General features: G+C 45.9%; 1 protein-coding gene across 1 annotated transcript in view; it reads right to left on the bottom strand.

Moving 5' to 3' along the window:
* RAD18 (RAD18 E3 ubiquitin protein ligase) overlaps positions 1–17,054 on the bottom strand; it is a 354,196-nt gene that overhangs the window by 260,448 nt on the left and 76,694 nt on the right. The window lies entirely within an intron of this gene.

A 17,054-nucleotide genomic window follows, 5' to 3' on the forward strand; every position in this document is an offset into this window, starting at 1 on the left:
CTGTGCGTGGGCAGGCGATCACCCGCATGGATTTACTGCGTCATGGGGCAGTATCCTAAGAAACGGACCCTGACGATCAGCGATTAGCTCCAAAGTCACTTCCAAATTGGGGGATCTTCTGCTGGATCTTTGGAGTCCATTACTGTGTGAAACCCGACCCACCCAAAGGATTCTCTAGTACTTTGGTGGGCCAGTCCAATGCTGGACATAAGGCCTCTTTTACACGGACTACAAAATATTGCTACAAATGCATGTATGGGAAGCCTGTGGTTTCCAGTGGGTTCTTTCACATGAGATGTTTTGTAGCCTGAAAGAACCCATTGGAAACCACAGGCTTCCCATACATGCACTTGTAGCAAGATTTTGTAGCCAGTGTGAAAGAGGCATAAGGCAGTTTTCATAATTTTGGAGTATAAATCAGTTTTATTCTCGGAATAGGTCATCAATCTTAGATTGGCGGGGGTCCTCTGACAACCAGCAGATTACCGAGGCAGTTTACTTGTGCACTGAGCTGATTTCTGAAGGAATCAGACGGCTCCGTTCTCACTGCAGTGGTCAGACTTAGTATTACAGGCAAAGTTGTCATTCACTTCAATGCCTAAAATACCAAGCCTGGACACTGCCGTGGGAACAGGGCTGTCTGTTTCCTGCAAAATCACCAGGACATTACAGGACTGAAGATGGAAGAATTTGAGTGTTCACATAATTTGCAACAAGCAGCACCATAAATTGCCAAATCTAAAAGGGCAACTAACATCCTGGGCTCTGTGAAGGTGGTGTGTGTTGGGTGCCAGCCTGACAATACAGGGGAAGGAGACTAATCATGGACAATAAATGATGAGGTCTGCTAGTACATACCAGGCACTGTAGCGGCATGAACAGTCAGACTTATCTCTGTGTCTAAGAGTCAGTAATTAAAGGGGTATTCACAAGATTGACTTTTAGCAGGTATCCATAGGACAGGTGATAAACGTCTGATTGGTAGAGGTCTCACCATGGAGCCCCATGTCCCTGTCTTCTCGTTACTGCACCCACCCGCAGCAATGTCAGATTGAATGGAGTGATAGTCACACATGCAGCTCTATTGATCTTCAATGGGCCTTCTAGATATAACCAAGCGCATGTACTCTGCTATTTCCCACAGCCCCAGTGAAATAATTAGGACCGCGCCGTGACCATCATCGATGGGTACAGTTAGCCAACAATCAGGAGGATAAGGGAACAGGGGACTTCAATTCCCCAAATTGGTGATAGACCACCACTGATCAGACTGTGGCTAGGCGATACAAGTCAAGCTTTTCAATGACCGCTATAGGTGGCACTAGTGAGCCCGGGAGGATTGTTTCCTCCTGGAGAGTATCACAAGAGTATAGGTGGTTTTATAAGCCATGCAATGATCCCTATAGAAATGCTATGCAAATGATTGAATGCCTCCATAGCAGCACCTATTTGCTTTAAAGGGATTTTTCAAGTTCTTGGTGGCTGTGAGGGGGGGGGAACAAAAAAAAATACATTAAAAAAAAAACAAAAAAACACACAATACTCACTACCTTCTCCCCACAGGACAGGTTTACAGGACATCACCGGGGCTTCTGACCAGGTGATGTCACCTCTCAGATGCTATGGCATTGGTCCACCAAAACATCAGTATGGCGCTGCGGGGAGTATATTTATTTCATTTATTTTTGGGCACAGGAGACCCAAAACTATTTAAGACAACTCAGAAAACCCTTTTAACGTTTACCCAGAAAGAATTGCAAGGCATATATGACTCCATACACCCCTTGTGATTCTCTCTCCTGTGCGGCTGTCTACAAGGAGAAACAATACACCCCTTGGATGAACATTGCTGACTTCTCACCTAACCAACCAGAGCCCCAGTGGGCACTCATGAGGGGCAGGAGATCTAAAATAGCTGCCTGTACATTTTGATTGGGGTTATATCCTTAATCATGTTGCAAGGCTAGTTTAAAAGGCCAGATATTGGATTTTTGGGAAGCCACTTTCCAATAGGTGGCGCTGTGGAGGCATATTTTACGCATTTGCACTAGAGAAACCATTTTCTTCCATCCAGAGTAGATTAATTTTCCAGCAAATCCCAAACACTTTCTACCCCTCCCGTAGCACGCACCCCGGATTCTCACACAGTTCTTCTTCTGTAATGCTATCTTTGCGCTCCAGATATTTGCTGCGTTTTCCCTTGTAAACATTTTATTACATCTTATTTTGATTTTAGTGTTTACGAATCGGAAGACACATAAGGCATGAATTATGGCAAAAACCCCAACCGGCTGTATGGGAGGCTGCGAACCTCTGCCATGGATGGACCTAATCATGGGGATAATGGACATTACATGGAGCTTATCATGGCAACCTAAAACCTAGAAGGTGGGGATACCCTCCCTTTATACACCCTGACATTTCACCTTGATAAATTGTTGGACTCTATTTCCCCACTCCCTTTTTGGGACAATGTAAATTATTACTCCGTCTAAAAAAATAAACATTAAACAATATGCCGGCGATCGTAGTAGATGTTGCATTATACCCGATGTTACACAGCGCCGCTACCATCACGTCTGTAAATCCCGTGGAATACAAAAATTTTAGTCTAGATGGAAAAACATCTATTCAGCCGTTTCTGGATGGCAATAAAATATACCCACTAGTGGCAGCTCCCCCAGAGATGGTCAGCCGACCTGCCGAGTCCTAGGAGGCACACCCCATGTCCTAGATCACTGCATAAACACAAAGCTTCACCATTCTGGGTAATAAAGAGCTGGATAGCGTCCAGTCTGGAAACTGTAAAGGTCGACCTTCGGCTGCCAACCAGCTTTGCTGCAACTAGGAAACGGCTGAATAGAACTTTCATCAACTTGACAAAAGAGGACGACGCAAGGGCTGACCGTCACTCATTTGTGGTTGCAATGTGTTTCATCTATCAGAAGCCGTCCACACTGTCCTCTGCACCACAGGCTTAAAGCACAGAAATCAGAAGTGCGCCCCAGCCTGACCGCCTGTCTCCGGAACTGAGCTCAGAGCATCATACACATGATACTCAGAGTTTGGGTCTGGAGACGGGCAGTCAGGCTGGGGCACACTTCAGAATTTCATATATAAAAACTATGATGCAGGGGGGAAAAAAAGCGGGTGGACTCTTATTAATATTTACACTATATAGCCCCTTTATTAGAGACCCTGACGTCCTCTTCTGCACATATGCAACAGACGTAAAGATGTTGGACACATGTGCTCACATTAGCAGGTTGGAATTAGGTAACCATTTCGCAGAAAATAGAACGCACCATGTTCTATTTTACCGCAGATAACTGTGACTATGGTCGTGGCTATACCAGCAGCCCATAAGCAATTACATTTTGTACAGGCTTCGGTTACCCAAGCCGTAGCTAAGGGACGGAGCAGGAAATACAAACAAACGGTGTACTGCGTGTGACCGCCTGCGTAATTCCGCAGTTAAGTGCAATACATTATGCGGTTGTACGCAGCACTATGGCCAGCTTCAAAGCTTGGATCTGTTGCAGACCTCTGCCAGCGGATTCCACATACGGCCGTGTAGGCCCGGCATTATTCAGATCGCTAAATGTAATACGTAATTTACAAGTCGTCCCCGGGAACATTCACCTTCATGCAGTTCCTGAGGTCAGGAAATACCACCAACTCGAGAAAAAAAGAGAAAAAAAAAGTGCCACTGGAGGAGGAGGGTTTTAATGCCCCATGTTCCCATTAAAACCAGACCTCCGTAATAACCCGTTTTCAGACATACCACACAGTTTAAGATCATTACTTTTATCTAAACTTTATAGGAATGCCAAAACCAGTTTTTAAAATTACAAATAAGCCAAAAAAAATGAAAATTGTATTTTTTTCCTTCTGCTTTGCTTAGAATTATTCAAATTCAAACTGTGGGTTAAAAATAATCTGTACTCTCCTATATGAATCCATTAAGTTTCCAAAATGGGGTCATTTGTGGGGGTTCTCTATTGTTTTGGCCACTCAAGGGCTCTACAAGTGGGCAATGGGGCCTGAAGCACCTTCTAACAAAATGTTCTGTTCTTAAAGCCACCGGCTGCTCCTTTCGGTTTGGGCCCCGTTGTGCATACAGACATAAGAATAGGGCCACAAATCGATACGTTTCTGAACATAGGACAAACAGGGGTATCCATTTTGGGGTGCAAATCCTCATTTTCATGTGCACTACAGAAAAAAACAACTGTCCTTAAAAGGACTTATTTGCAAAAATATGAAATTTTATTTTTTCTCCTCTAAATTGCATTCTCTTTTAAAAATAAACTGTGGGGTCAAAATACTCAGGACCCCCTCGGTGAATACACTGAGGAGGATATTTTTTTTTAATGGAGTCATTTGTGGGGGTATCTATCATTCTGACACCTATGAGTCTTTGCAATTTTGGCTTGGTGCAAAAACAAAGCGTTCCTCAAAGTGTTGATAATCAATGTTGAATTTGTACGTCTCCTAATTGGGTAAAAAAAAAAAAAAAAAAAAAGTTTTTCAAATGTGTGTGTAGAATAAAGTAAACAGATAGAAATATATCTTCCTGAAAATTCGTACAGTATGTTTGCACATATTTCAGCTATTGCAGTTAAAAATGTGAAAATTTTTTTTCTATATTTTCCAATTCTGGCCCTCTTAACACGTATACACAATTTCCATCAGTCTATATTAACCACCTAAATGAAGTACAATAGTGGTGAAAAAAAATCTCAGAATCACTTGGATATGCAAAAGTTTAAGGCCAAATTGCACACAGGCGGAATTTCCTGCAGAATTTCCGCCCATACCCGCTGCCATAGGATTGCATTAGATAATGCAATCCTATAAAGACAGCCGCAATTTGACCGCGTGAAAACTTGCGCATGTCCTATTTCAGCGCAAGCTTCGCAGAGGCTCACACAAAAACGCCACTGGTGACACGCCGGCTCTGGTCTTCGGATGCGCGGCTGTGTGACAGCCGGTGCAGAGAGGCGCCAGGAGGAGGTGAGCGCCAGGTCACTACAGGGGCACGGCCCGCATCCTCGCAGCAGGATCCGCCCCGGCCGTCAGCAGGCGGCCTTATGGAGTTATTCTATGTAAAAGTAGCATTTCCGATTTCCAAAATTTGACTTGGTTATTAAGACACAAACAGGCTTCGTCACTAAGGGGTTAAACTGTGATCATTTACATAGCACTTTGTACACTTTTGGAGCAGAGTGTGGGTGTTTTAAGATAGGAAGGTAAGAGGCAAAACTGGTGTGACAGCTGTGTTATCATTAGTCCAAACGCGCTGGTACTCAACGTATTGAAGGAAATGGGGGATTTTGGGTTTCTATTTTTAATTGCAAGTAATAAACCACATTAATGGCCAATTTTGTAAAATTTAGGGAAAAAATGCACATTAGATGGTCACAGACTACAGAGGTTTAATGAAGTCTCAGTCTGGAGCTGGAATTATTTAGGAGTAATTAAGGCAATGTCTCGCTCCACTCGCTGCATAAATCAATTTCCTGCACTTGCGGACTTGTGTGTACTTTATGGAGACTAATAATTCGGCCTCCTGTCCCGGCTTCATGAAAATCATCAGACAGCTCTTGCTCCAAGGGCAAAACAAGCAGGGAAGGGAGATGAAAGCATTTCTGAGGAGGAATTCCTTGCGCTCCTTCCCTCCATTACAGCTTCTACTTCAACTCAAAGATTCAGCCTCTCAACTACTTCTTAAAGGAAAGGTTCAGCTGAAGAATATATTCTACCGAAACGCTGCTAAGCAGGCAAGTACAAAATGTTATATAAATGTTATATCTGTTATATAAATATACACACAAACACACACATATACACAAACCATACAGACCATCACACCAGCAGGGGGCAGTGTGCCCCTCCACAGTAAGGGCAGAATTGAGGCGCTCACCCCAAGGTCTCCAGACATGAATACGACTGTCATCAGTGCCCAAACCAAACCTGGCTATGTTGCTGAAGACAACCCGTTTCCACTCTATAGTATCCAGTTTCATAGTCAAGACACCACTGCAAACGGAACCTATATACCTTCATGCCCACCCATATCACATCTTGGTCCCAAGCTAGAGGTGGTACAACAGGGTACTAGAGCCTCCATGCCCACCCGTATCACATCTTGTATCCAAGCTAGAGATGGTACAACAGGGTATTAGAGCCTCCCTACAAGGGGTCGGTTTTCTACAATAAATGACCCTTTTGCTCTGATATTGTAATCACTTACTTATATCAACGTTACAATCACAGAGAGAACATTTCATTTTGACCGACAACCTCTTCTAGGGGCTTGATCTTTTTTGACAAGGAGTGTATAAAAAGGAGTTTCTGTTATCTATTCTTTTTATACAAGGCCAAACAACTGGAACAATATGCAACAAGTTTTCCACATAGGTAAATCAGGAGGGTTTTAGATCAGATTTCCACTCTATAGGACCCACTGTTCTGATTTTTTTTTCCTGAATACGTCTAGAACGCAAATATTAAAAGGCGTTCCCCAGCTCCTGGTCTCCACTTCAATAAGACCCCCTGTATGACCATACTTATCCCTCTTTTGCTGCTGGATCCAGCGCTGCAATCGGTCAATCTCTTTAAATTAAAATCTCTTCAGGGCGCCGATGGCAAGATGTCAGATTTCTACGCATAAGAACAAAGCAATTTTCCTTTACTTGCCATTAATGGACTGTACTTTGTTTATTACTGATACGAAGCCAACAGAATAAAGTTTTTAACCGCATCCACAAACAAACAGTTACACAAAATAGACCCATGCGAAGCCACGGAGTTCAGCTAGTTTGTACTAATAAGGTATTGGTTTTTGTATTTCATCTGACCAAGAAAAGAACTAGCATTCATCCCCATTGGCTGCAGCGCCCCTCTGTATCCACACTGGGAGATGGACTGCCGATCGGTGAACACACTTATGCTTGCTGAGAATCAACCGATAAACGACCATTTGTTCGCTTGCCAGCTGGGCAGCTTGTCAGGTAAAGAAATGCTCGTGCCCAATAGTTGACTAGCGAAAAAGGGCCTTTATTCTCAGGTAATGGGCAACCAGAGGCTGCAGAGTGTTGTAAAAGCACAACTCAAGGCTGCAGCTGTCAGAGCCTGATGAGAGTTGTAGTACACCGCTGCAGTAACAGATTATAACACTCTCGGTTTCCAGTGATGTATCTGCAGACTACGGCAATCGGGGAGAACTGTGTTACCAATGAACAACATCTATAAACATTTCCAGGAGTTATAAGTGAGACAAAGAGCCGTCTCATTCCAAGTTTTAATAGCGTCCATCATGTTGATTTTCGGTGTCACAGAAAGCACTTACTGAAGAGTCTGATCTTTTCTTAGTATACAGATATTTGGTGGTTGATGTAATGACGGAGGCCAAAGAAAAACCAACCACTCTATAAGGAGAGAGAAGACCATGGAAAAATAACCGTAAAGCCTTAAGGATATCTGGAAACTGCCTTGAAAGATATATTACCACAGGCAGAGTGTTTGCCCCCCAGAGATCCAAGTTGTACTATAGTCTCCTCCAATGTGCACCCACCTAAATCCCCTTCCTCACGCATCCTGATACATGGTAAGACCGGACACAATGTTGCAAACACTGCAATATTAAGGTACCTTCACAGGAGACGGTCGGGCACATAAGCACAGGACAGCCATCCCAGCGACGATCACTGCTCTGCTTTTACAGAGTATGGAGGCGAAGCGCCCACCGGGGATCTCCTCCAGCGACCACTTCAAATTACAGTAGACCGTCAACTGTTCAAAGCTTGAGCGACTCCGGTTTACATTGAGACAAGTCGCTCAGTCGTTCCAGGTCAGTGAGCTCAAACAGAACCAATAGTGACAACTGAGCAACTTCTCGCTCAGAGCCCGGCCAGGACCCGTGTGTACGCAGACCGACTATCACCCATAATCACTCATTTGATCGGCCCGTGTGAAGCTACCATTACATACGGTTACTGCTTAAGGGTACACTAACGAGTAGCAGAAATGTTGCGGGATTTCTGCAAAGGAAAATCTTTTGCAAAATCTACAGCATTTCCACATCATAAACAGTTTCAAATCCGCACCATGATGTCCACCTGCACACAGCGCTCCTCTCACCTCCGAATACCGAGCCCCAAGAGCACAGCGCACAACATGACCAGGAAACCACTAGTGGGCAGCGACATCTTTACCCCCATGACACATAGCCCCATTCTGCATGACCCGGGCATCGGCAGCGCTCAGTAGCGGTAGCTGGATGATGGTGCGTGCCGCACTCTTGGTGCTAGCAGTGCTCAGCATTCACAAGTGAGAGGAGCGCCGTTATGTGCAGGCTGAAGTCCACTGTGGATATGCAGCCAAATCGGAGTCAATATTTGCACTGCTGCAGGTTTTGAGACTGTTTTTGATGTGCAAATACTGCTAATTTTGCCACGGATTTTCCCCTGTGTGAACTTAACACTAAGGCCTATCTCTCATACGCTTTTTTGTACAGCGTTTAGCGCTGCGTTTTCAGCGCTGCGCTAAACGCTGTGCAACGCACCCATTCATTTCAATGGGGTGGCTCACACAAGACAATCCGTGCGGCGCGAGCACGCCGGAGCGGCCCCATTCAACGGGACAGAAGAGCAGACTGCGCAAGCGCGTCTAATCGAGGCAGAAGAAGGCTTCGGTCGGCGCCATGGAGACGGGGACGCCAACACCGGGGGGGGGGGGGGGGGGGGTGTAAGTATATAACTTCTGTATGGCCAATATTTAATGCACGATGTATATTACAAAGTGCATTTATATGGCCATACAGAAGTGTTTAACCCCACTTGCTTTTGCGGGACAACCCCTTTAATGCTGTTAAGAAGAGAAAAAAAATCAATGGCAGAATTGATGTTTTTTCTCTCTGCCCTGCAAAAATAATAAAAATTATACAATACATTATATTCCCAAAAAAGGTTACCAATAAAAAAATACAGCTCACCATGCTGACGGAGAAAGGTTACGGCTCTTGATAAAAATCCCCCCAAAAATCATTGGGTCCCTAGGTTCCAAATAAGTGGCATCACTAACGAGTTAAATTTTTATTTATGGATCATTTCTGTTGCCATAAGGCACTTCCCACTTGCAGAGCTCATTATTATTATCATCATCGCCAGATAGCGAGACCTCCGTGCAACCTCCTATCTGATTGTGGTAGGAATTTAATTATCATTTAATTGCTGTGAAGAAATCACAAATTCCATCAATATGCCGAGTTTCCAGCGAATACCTTCTACATTAACGCTCTCATTTCAGCGTTTTTATTCAACTAACTTGTGAAATTTGTCGGTCCAGGATTGTGACCGTGCAGAGAAGACGACTATCAAATCATATAAAGATAATGAGCCGAGGAGGGGTACTTCTTCTGTGCCTAGGAAACATCTGATAATCGGCAATTGTTTCTGCTCGTTTCAGGAAGCATTTCCATTATTTTACCGCTCGTCTACGGTCTTCCCCCAATATATTTTTCCTTCGTTAGTCCTGTGTTTAATTACAGTAATTACATAAACAAACTGCAAATTACTACGCCGGAGCTGCTGGAAACAACTGGTGTCGATAGAAGCGTAGACTAATCAGATCTGCGACAGCCTATTAATGTTCATTTGTTTTAGGTTAAAAAAATGCGCAAGCCCGGAGATAAGCGGTGGTAAATTACGTAGATACTCGTTTTTAATTAACAGTCTGTTATTGGTGTCTCAGCGATACTCATTACACTTCTCATGTAGCGGACATGGCCCCAGTGTGCCACTAACCAATTTGGCTTTGGGCTTCACCAAGAGCTCCCCTGGTTTTCACCTATTTTGAGGCGTATGGTCTTAGCTGCAGGACCCCAAGCTGTTAACGCAGAAGTAGTCTCGATGCAGTGGCAGCTCAGGCACACCTTAACGCGATACAGGAGGGAAAGATAGACGCACAGTCAATAACACAGACCAACGCCAGACGAGACGGAGCTCATGCCTAAATGGACAGAGTCAGTGAGAGCAAGTGATAATCAGGAGATTGTAGTCAAGGTCCAAGCCAAGGCCAAGAGTGAAGAAGACAAGAAAGCTGGGCATACAAGCACGGGTAAAACAGAAGTCAATCAGAATTAATAAGTGCCTTTACAGAACCTATTGCTCAGGGACACTAGTAGTTTAAAAAAAAAAAAAAGCCTTATATAAGACCCGAGAGGCAACAGGATTGGATGGCGATAGAAAGTGAATGCCCTGGCTCTTAACCCTTTACAATCCACTGTCTGACATCTAAAGACAATTTGACTGAAGGCTGTACAGCTCAGACATCGGTAGACGTCCGGCAGGGTATTCTTACTGTAGATTACTGGCCGCTCTGTTGTCAGGGGCCTCTCTAGCATGTCACATACTGCAGTACTGGCTTTAGCCAGCAGATGGCGCTATTGGTGCTGTGTATAATAGCAAAAAGAGAAAGCCCCCTAGGAAACTCTGAATCCAAAATTGGATTGAAAAGGGTTAAAAAAGCGGGTTGAGCCCACCCTACAGGCAGAGCTGACAACCAGGGTAATAGAGCAGCACCTATTGCACAAGTGGGAAAGAATATGCCAACAGCCATGCTGGGCAGAATAGAGAATGGAAGCAAGGAACCGGCAGCTGTGGTGAGCACCATAACAAAACTCATCACATTTATGCCAGGAAGCCCCATAAACGGCGATTACTGAAGACATGATGATCAATGCTGGTGCAATGTCTGGGTCCAGTATCCAGAGAAAAATCACCAACTTGCCTTACTCTAGCGGTCGTGTCCACAGCGCACGAGGAGATACTTGTAATGCAAGGAAACGGGTGACGAATGGCACTCAGATATAGTGAAATCCTCCTAACTGAAAACTAATTAAATTACCACAGCAATAATACTGATGGACATGACTGACCTCGGCTTAAGAGTTTCTGATGGCGAGGGTCCTAAGACCACTTTTAAAACAAGCGTATAATTTATGCCCATATTATGGACGAGTGTCCTAACCTGACCGCAGGTCTACAAACTTGATCTCACAGCATGAAAGGAATCTATGATGCTGTGAGTTCAGGTCAGTAGATCCGAGGTCAGGCAGGGACACTCGTCCGTTATATAAGCACCTACCATACACATCTGAAAGTGGCCTTAATGGGGTTGTCCAGTTGTAAACTAAGGATGGCCTATCCTTAGGATTCGACGTTGATAGATCAGCAGGGGTCTGCTGCCTGGGACCCTCGCAGTTCAGTTGTTCTCTGGGCCCCCGCATTCATGAACGGAACCGATTTCTGCAGGAAACAGACAGCTTCGTTCTCACTGTAGTGGCAGTTCTTATCCATTTTATGGTAAACTATGCCTGCAATACTAAGTCTGACGACTGCAGTAAGAAGTGATCGATCCCAAGGATAGGCCATATGAAGTTTACAACTGGAGAACCCCTTGAAGAGTTCTATTTTTACATTACAAGAGCAAGTCGCGATGATGAGTGCTGATGCATGAGATCGGTAGTCCTCTACCTTGCCATTACATAGGCTGATTTCAATGGGAATGAAGCAGCCACTTCCACTTACTCTCCTGTCTGCTGACGACAACAGCGGGCCAGATAAACTGCTGCTGGACGAGGATCCTGAGTGGTGGACCACCGTCCAACTACTGATGACCTGTCCAGAGTATGGGCTATCAAGAGCAGAAAACAGCTCTAATGTTATTAGTGGAAAACTTATTTAATCTCATATTCCCTGGAGAGGAAAAATGTATATAAATTCCGCCATTGTTTTGGGGGTTTTGTTTTTACGGCGGTCACCATTCAGTAAAAATAACCTGCTAACTTTCTTATCTGCTCGAAACAATTACTGCGATACCAAGTTCATCGAGATTTTTTTTTTCTGTTTTTACTACTTTTGCACAATAAAAAATGTTAAACATTTTTTAAGAAAAACAATTAACTCTGCAACGCCGCATGTTAAGACCCACATTTATGTGTTTACAGCAACGGAGCTCTGCGAGGTCTTAATTTTTGCGTGAAGAGTTCTAGTTTTTATTACATGTGACTTTTGTATCACTTTTTATTACGAATATTGGGAACTGAACTAATAAAAAATAGCAATTCTGGCATTGGGTTTTTTTTTTCTTATTTTTTACAGCGTTCACCATGCGAGATAAATAAAATATTTTCATTGTTTGTGTTGCTACGAATGCAGTAATACCCAATATAGGACACTTTTTAAAAATGTTTTTGGTATTTTATCTATTTAAAAAGGGGTTGTGGGGAAAATATTGGGTTTTTTTAACCGCATTTTTTTTTCTTAAACGAAACTTTATTTAACTTTTTCTTGACACTATTCTTTAGTCCCGATACAGCACTTGAAGACGTAATCGTTCATTCATTAGGATAGTACACTGCATTACTTATGTTGTGCTTTCTACTAAGCCTATGACAGCAATATAGTCGACTCTACCAGAGATGGGGTCTAATAGGCTAAGTTAGATAGTAGACATGGAGGCCTTTGTCAGGCTTTCACCTGTCACAGGAAACACTGATACCTTGCAATCGCACTGTAGTGTGCTGATGGGTCACAAGAGGAGCCCCCTCCCCTTGTCAAGGGGTTAAACTGTGAGTATCTGAGATTTCTTCTCTCCTGGCTGTTAGGGCAGGAGCCTGGGTGTCAATCAGCCAAGCCACCACCTTAAAATGATGTATGTCGAGGTTTAAACCTCATTAGTGAGGTCTGTAAAAAGGCGTGAAAAGGCTGTCACTAAGGGTTTGAGAGTCAATATCCAAAACCTATGCAGAATAGTGAAGGCTTTTGGATTTTCATTTACATGTGTGATCAGATGGATGAACCACATCAGGAGATATCTGTAGGTATTAGAGATGAGCGAACGTACTCGGTAAGGCCGATTTCGCAATCGAGCACTGCGATTTTCAAGTACTTCACTACTCGGGTGAAAAGTACTCGGGGGCGCTGTGGGGCGGGTCGTGGCGTGGTGGAGCGGAGGGTAGCGCTCTCTCTCCCCCCCCCCCCCCCCCCCCCACTCCCCGCTGCAACCCCCCGCTCACCCACAGCGCCCCCGAGTACTTTTCACCCGAGTAGTGAAGTACTCGAAAATCGCGGTGCTCGATTGCGAAATCGGCCTTACCGAGTACATTCGCTCATCTCTAGTAGGTATCCCATCCATAAAAAGCAGGCACGGTTAATCAACTGCGAGTGAATAAGGCCAGTTTCACATCCGGATCAGAACCTCCTGCTGGAAGTTCCATCACAGATGCAGCAGAAAATACCATTAAAAAAGCATTGCATTCAGTGCTTTTTTCTCAGTCCAAAAACCGGCACCTGGGCGAGAAGCGGGCAGACCCTATTCTAGTCAAAGGGGTCCGTCCAGATACGGAACCGTTCTGCATTTGGGAATTTCCCTTTCCTACTCCCGGATGCAGCAGGATAGCGGAATCCCCAGCGCAGCTGTGGAACCCCCCCCAAACAAATCTATCTCTGTAGCTATAGCCCTCGAGAATAATCACTCATGCGGTTCAACAACAGGATAGCAATGAACATACACTACATGTATTTATAAAAGGTCCCAGGAAACCTCCTTAAGAAACGCAAACCACTCTTAATACTGTTCTTAATTTAGAGTCTATTAAAGAGTCACAAAGCTCTCCAAAACTAATACAGCGCAAAAATAGAAATGAAAATGATGGATTCCACAAGTATAAACCCCCAGCGGAGCTGAACGAATGTAAAGACACAAAGCAGTGAGCATGGATGAAAAGTGCCGGAACAAGGGATGAAAGGAAGTGGTGACGGAGCAGGCTGAGCGGCTGATGTCTGTGCCAAGGAGGCAGATGGCTGCGTACACAAAACGTCAGCTGCACCGCAAGGGACCCGCTATTTATGTATATTGTGAAGCATATGAAATGCCTTTAGATGAATGTGTGCGGCTGAAGGAAAAGCAAGATGGAGCAATATCCCAATTTCACGATAAAAATTCTTTTGCGGCCCGAGGCCAGGACACTGTGAAATTAAAAGCACCGTTGCACAGAGATGGACGGGGAGGGGATGAGGCTTCAGAGATCCTGAGGCTTAGGGGAATAAAAGGACTAGATGTGCAGGTAAATTTAGCTCTGCAGATACCCATTAAAATCAAGGGTTAATTACCAGCTGATGAATAAATACATACAGAAGCATCGAGACGTGCAGCATAGAATATTATATGCGCTGCAGGAGCCAGAGGGTGGGAGGTAGGATAGCAGTAAGCGACCTCCCCATTTTGTTACTCTCTTGCTACCTGGGCACCTTAGGGCTATGCCCACGTCTTCGGTGGGGGCTCCGTTCAGCAGAAAATGCCAGACAAAAAAGGGCAGCATGCTGTGCTATTCGGTCCACAAAATAAGAGCATGTCAGAAGCCAAACACACCCCATTATAGTGAATGGAGTCCATCTGTCAGCATTCGGGTCTGGCACTTGTGGTTTTTCAGTGTTCAGTGTGAACCCAGGCATGAAACGCCTAGTTGGCCCAAGAGACAGGCACTGCAGCAGCGCCCAGGACAGAGGCGCCAGTGCAATGGTTGGACCGAAAGATGAGCTGTGCTGCTGCACTCAGGATGAATTAGAATTTAAGGCCCCCTGTCCACGGCAGTTTATTCCCCAGTGGTAAACTGCCGGCAAATCACGCCGGCCGTCGCTTCCCATAGCATTGCTATGGAAAGCACCGACACCTGTCCCATGAGAGGAGAATCATTGCGATTCTCCGCCTGCGGCAGGCAATTCGCAGCATGCTGCAAATAGCCCTGATTCTCCGCCATCAGCCTATCTATTAGATAGGGTTGACCGGCGGAGATTCGCCAGCAGCTCCTTCGTCACGGGATATCGCATCGCCCGTGGACAGCTGGCCTAAGACTGATCAATAGCGCGTTACAGTAGTCAGGCGTGGAATGGTTTGGGCAATAATAAGCATCTCTGCAGTTCCGACAGTAACTAAAGAGTGTATCTTGGGAGACGTTTTTGAGGTGCAGCTGATTGTATACAGGGAGAGAAAGATCAGAGTCAATATGACCCCCAAGACAGCAGGCATGCTGCCCAGGATTTACGGTGGTACCACACCCCGAGATGGAAATATCAGGATACGGTTGGTTGGTAGACAGTGGAAACGAGAAGTTGAGTTTTTCAGAGGACATGATGGTAGTAGTGCAGGGGTGAGGTCTCTGGAAAAGGTGTAGAATTGGGCATTATGAGCGCAGAGATGGGACTGAAAGCCAAATCTGCTGCTGGCCGTCCCTATTGGACAAACCATGAGACCTCAGATTAGTAGACTGGTCTTTACGCTTCTCACGTTTAGGCCTTCAGGGAAACTAGGCAAGTCCACCTGTGAGAACTTTCATGTCAGCCGTACTGATTGTAACCTATGTTTTCCAGGATCGAACCTTACTAAGAAAATGCAGAATAGAAAAAATCTTATATTATCGTCAAACGTGCCCTATAACACGGCTGGTGGATCCGAACCGTCACTGCTGTTCGCTTTCTTAATGTCCCACAATGCTTTCTTTAAAAAGAAAGGAAAAACAAACTGTCCAAACAAATGACCCTAAAAACGAGTGCACCGCATAATTCCATAAGTGGGTAAACAGGAAAACAAACTGGAGCTTTATTTAGCTACACAAAACATTTTCTCTGACAATCGTCCACAAATACAAATAGTTATCAACCAGAACTGTTACGGTATGGAACAAGCAGCGCCTGGGCCAAGAAATGCAGCCCGCGAGGGGGCCATTCCCTAATAGGAACAAATAGCTTTGGTTCACATCCCGCCACAGAACGCACTGGCAGCGCTCATCAGCAACAGAGATACACATTACCAAGTGCCAGAGAGCAGGTCCGCAGGCGCCGGCGGCTGACGGAGGGTTGATTGTAAAACCGACCTCCGTGTCACCTCAGAAAGAAAAAAACAGCGTATTTTATAACTCAGCCCATCGCAGGTCACAGCTCACCCTCCTCTCCAGCATCTTTGGTCCAGTCAAAGGTTTCATAAATAAAAACAAGCGAACTTGGAACAGCAGCACAGAAAATAGACCATCAGCGTACCTGGTCACATGTACTGGAGCTGCCGGTGCCCTCCCCCCATCTGTACTACCCATGGGCAAGCGGCCTCGTCCCCCCATCTGCACTACCCATGGCCAAGCGGCCTCGTCCCCCCATCTGCACTACCCATGGGCAAGCGGCCTCGTCCCCCCATCTGCACTACCCATGGGCAAGCGGCCTCGTCCCCCCATCTGCACTACCCATGGGCAAGCGGCCTCGTCCCCCCATCTGCACTACCCATGGGCAAGCGGCCTCGTCCCCCCATCTGTACTACCCATGGGCAAGCGGCCTCGTCCCCCATCTGTACTACCCATGGGCAAGCGGCCTCGTCCCCCATCTGTACTACCCATGGGCAAGCGGCCTCGTCCCCCCTCTGTACTACCCATGGGCAAGCGGCCTCGTCCCCCCTCTGTACTACCCATGGGCAGCGGCCTCGTCCCCCCTCTGTACTACCCATGGGCAGCGGCCTCGTCCCCCCCCTGTACTACCCATGGGCAGCGGCCTCGTCCCCCCCCCTGTACTACCCATGGGCAGCGGCCTCGTCCCCCCCCCCTGTACTACCCATGGGCAGCGGCCTCCTTCCCCCCCCCCCCCCCCCGTACTACCCATGGGCAGCGGCCTCCTCCCCCCCCCCCCCCCGTACTACCCATGGGCAGCGGCCTCCTCCCCCTCTGTACTACCCATGGGCAGTGGCCTCCCCCCCCCCCCCCCTCTGTACTACGCATGAGCAGCACCCTTCTCCCTCTTCTGTACTACACATGAGCAGCACCCTCCTCCCCATCTGTACTACACATGAGCAGCACCCTCCCCATCTGTACACTAAATTAGCAGTGTTTCTCCCCCCCAACCCTGTACTGTACATCATCAGCGTCCTTCCCCATCTCAAATATAGATGCTGGAGGCAGAAACCCCAGGTAAAAGTTATAGAGCCTGCACATTACTCATATCAACTTC

The sequence above is a fragment of the Eleutherodactylus coqui genome, chromosome 3 (assembly GCF_035609145.1).
Source record: "Eleutherodactylus coqui strain aEleCoq1 chromosome 3, aEleCoq1.hap1, whole genome shotgun sequence".
Lineage (NCBI taxonomy): Eukaryota > Metazoa > Chordata > Amphibia > Anura > Eleutherodactylidae > Eleutherodactylus > Eleutherodactylus coqui.